Genomic DNA, 4,225 nt, shown 5'->3' on the forward strand with positions numbered 1-4,225 from the left:
ACCTGCAAGTGCTCTCTCTCTCTCTCTCTCTCTCTCTCTCTCTCTCTCTCTCTCTCTCACACACACACACACACACACACACACACACACACACACAAACACACACACATACACACACAATCACCATTACCAACAACAACAATTAACAAAATCAGAAATGAAAATAAGGACATAACAACAGACATCTAGGAAATCCAAATCCAAAGAATCATTAGGCCATACTTTAAAAATCTGTGCGCCACCAATTTGGAAAATCTAAAAGAAATGGATAATTTTCTCAATAGATACCACTTATCACAGTTAAGATCAGATAAACAATTTAAATAGATCCACAAACCCTAAGAAAATAGAAGCAGCCATTAAAAGTGTCCCAAGCAAAAAAGCCCAGGGCCAAGTGGTTTTAATGTAGAATTCGGAGACTTTCCTAGAAGAGCTAACACCAGTACTCCTCAAATTATTCCACGAAATGGAAACAGAAAGAACACTGCCAAATTCATCTTATGAGGCCACAGTCACACTGACACCCAAACCACAAAAGAGTCAACAAAGAAAGAGAATTACAGTTCAATTTCCTTTATGAACATGGATGAAAAAATATTCAGTAAGTACTCAAAAACCAAATTCAAGAACACATGAAAAAGATCATACACCATAACCACGTAGGCTTCACCCCAGAGATTTAGGGATGGTTCAGCATATAAAAATCAGCCAATGTAATCCACCATATAAACAAACTGAAAGAAAAAAATCACAAGGTCATCTCACTAGATGCCAAAAAAGCTTTTGACACCCTTCGTGATAAAAGTCTTGGAAGAGCAGCAAGTGTTATTAGCTGCTGAGTCATTTCTCCAGCCCCTTGTTAACACTTTTATTTTCTTAAGATCAGCCAGGCGGTGGTGGCACGTGCCTTTAATCCCAGCACTTGGGAGGCAGAGGCAGGCGAATCTCTGCAAGTTCAAGACCAGCCTGGTCTACAAGAGCTAGTTCCAGGACAGGCTCCAAAATTACAGAGAAACCCTGTCTTGAAAAACCAAAAAAATTAAAAAAAAGTCTTGGAGCGATCAGGGATACAAGGGACATACCTAAACATAATAAAGGCAATATATAGCAAGCCTATAGCAACATCATATTAAACAGAGAGAAACTCAAAGCAATTCCACTAAACTGAGGAACAAGACAAGGCTGTCCACTCTCCCATATCTACTCAACACAGTGCTTGAGGTTCTGGGTAGAGCAATAAGACAACTGAAGGATCAAGAGGACACAAATTGGGAAGGAAGAAGTCAAAATATCACTATTTACAGATGATAAGACAATATACATAATCAGCCCTAAAAATCTACCAGGGAACCCCTACAGTTGATAAACACCTTCAGTGAAGTGACTTTATACAAGATTAACTCAAAACTATCAGTAGCCCTCCGATATACAAATGGCCTGAGAAAGAAACGGAAGAAACAACACCCTTCACAACAGAACTCAAATATTACAAAATACCTTGGGAAAACTCTAACCGAGCAAACAGAAGACTTGTATGACAAAAACTTGAAGAATTTAAATGAAGAAATTGAATGCAATATCAGAAGATGGGCAGATCGCCATTGTTCATGAATCAGTAGAATTAACATAGTAAACATGGCCACCCTACCAAAAGCAATTTCCAGAGTCATCAAATTCCAACACAAGTCTTTTTTGTTTGTTTATTTGTTTTTTGTTTTTTCCAAGACAGAGTTTCTCTGTGTAGCTCTGACTGTCCTGGAACTAGCTCTGTAGACCAGGTTGACCTTGAACTCACAGAGATCCATCTTCTCTGCCTCCCAAGTGCTGGGATTAAAGGTGTGCGCCACCACTGCTCAGCTTCAGCACAATTCTTTACAGACCTTGAAAGAACAATACTCAACTTCATATGGGAAAGAAACCAAAAATCCGATGTTGGGATAATCTTTTTGTATACTGTGTAAAGATGTGTCTCTGTTTTATCTCACCTGCCTAAGACATCTTCTGATTGGTTTAATAAAGAGCTGGATGACCAGGGCTGGAGAGATGGCTCAGAGGTTAAGAGCACTGTTCTTCCAGACGCCCTGAGTTCAATTCCCAGCACCCACATGGTGGCTCACAACCATCTGTAGTGAGATCTGGCGCCCTCTTCTGGTGTGCAGGCACACATGCAGACAAAACACTGTATGCATACTAAATAAATACATCTTTACCAAAAATAAAAAATAAAAAGCTGGATAACCAATAGCTAGGCAGGACTCCCAGACAGAGATAGAGAAAGAATCTGAGGTGAGAGATTCACCAACCAGATGAGGAGGAATTCAGGATGAGGACAGTCCTGAGGAGAGATAACAATCCACATGGCAGAATCCTGGCCTGCCATATCCCGGAAGATATGGAGCCTGAACCATTCATCTGTGACCTGGCAAGGCTTTCAATGGTGGAACTGAGACACTTCCAGCCTCAAAGCCTTTGACCTACAATTTGCCGTGCCTGCAAGATGAGCTGGGGCAATGGTGGTGCAGAACTTGTGGGAGTGGCCAACCTATACTGATGATCCAGGAAGCTGGACAGAGTCAAACACAACTGGCCAAAAAAAAAAAGGCTCAATGAAACGATTCCTGATGATGTTCTGCTACACTGGCAGATCAGTGCCAAGCCCCACTGGCATCAGAGAAGCTTCTTCCAGCAGCTCACAGTAGCGGGCACAGAGACCCACAGCCATTCATTAGGCATAAAGCAAACCCAGCTTGGACATCGCCATCAGGTCCCTCCCCTTGCAGCTCAGGAGAAGGGGAGGAGGAATTGTGGGAACCAGAGGGTTTGAGGACACTGGGAGACCTGGCCTGCAGAATCAGCTGAGCAGGGCTCATGGAGGCTCACAGAGACGGAACTGCATGGACTCTCGCCAGTTCCTCTGCATATATGTTAGGGTTGTTGGGGTGGCGTTTGTGTGAGACCCCTGGAAATGGGAGTCGGGGTGTCTCTGACTCTTTTTGCTTGTTCCTGGGACTGTCTTCCTGTACTGGGTTCCTTCATTCAGCCTTGACAAGAGGGTTCATGCCTGGTCTTATTTCATCGTTTTGCTGTTTTCTGTTGATGTCCCTGGGAGATCTGCTCTTTTTTGGGGGGAGATGGAGGAGCAGAGTGGATCTGAGGGGAAGCTTCAGTCGGGTTGTATTTTATGAGAGAATAAACTTAAATCATTTTCTATCATTACTTCTTTTTTGGGGGGTGGAATCTTTTTTGAGGCAGGGTTTTTCTGGGTAGCTGTCTTGGAACTTACTATGTAGACCAGGCTGGCACTGAACTCTGAGATCTGCCTGCCTCTGCATCCCGAGTGCTGGGATTAAAGGTGTTTCCTTGTTTCTACTTTTTCTTTGAGGATGAGAGTGTGATGAACAGAGAAAAAGAGTTTCTTAACACATATAGTAGTTAACCAAGTTGAGGGCTGGGAAATGTAGCTCAGTTGGTAGAGTGCTTGCTCAGTGTGCACAACGCCCTGGGTTCTAGCCCCACCATTGCTCAAGAGCAGGCGTGATGGCCTGTGCCTGTAATCACAGTACTTGGGGGATGGAGATGGGAGAACTTGAATAAAGACCTTTGTTATCCTTGAATACACAGCAACTCCTAGGCCATCTGGGCTACTTGAGACCCTATCTCAAAAACTAATTGATTTGGGGCTAACAAAATAATTCAGTGGGTAAAGGCTCTTGCAGCCAAGCATGGTGATCTCGGCTCAATTCCTGTACCCACGTGAAGAAAGAAGAGAGCCGACTCCTACACGGTGGCCCCTGCCCCTCACACATGTGCCAGGACACATCCCACAGACTCACGTCCACACAATCCTCAGTCAATACATGCAAAAATCTTTTAAAGTTAAGTGTGTTGAGGAAGCAGGAGGCTTACCTATGGTAAACAAATCTTCATTACTACTAGATATTTTGCTCATATCAAAAATGAGACACACCTCCAATTAAAAAAGAAAAGTTAGGTTCTCAAAATCTGTGATGTTAGCAGTGGCCCTGACTCTAGTGCATCAGATAATAATAATTTAATAATAGGTGAGTCGTGTAATAAGGGATAGATTTGCCTTTCTTGAAGATATTCAAAACTGGCTGCTACAGAATAGAATATTCATTTGACTACATAAAGGTGTGTTGCTTTTGTTTATGCTGAATTTTTTTAACTTATTTTATTTATTTATTTATTTATTTATTTATTTATT

The sequence above is a fragment of the Microtus ochrogaster genome, unplaced genomic scaffold, assembly GCF_000317375.1.
Source record: "Microtus ochrogaster isolate Prairie Vole_2 unplaced genomic scaffold, MicOch1.0 UNK14, whole genome shotgun sequence".
In the NCBI taxonomy this organism is placed as follows: Eukaryota; Metazoa; Chordata; class Mammalia; order Rodentia; family Cricetidae; genus Microtus; species Microtus ochrogaster.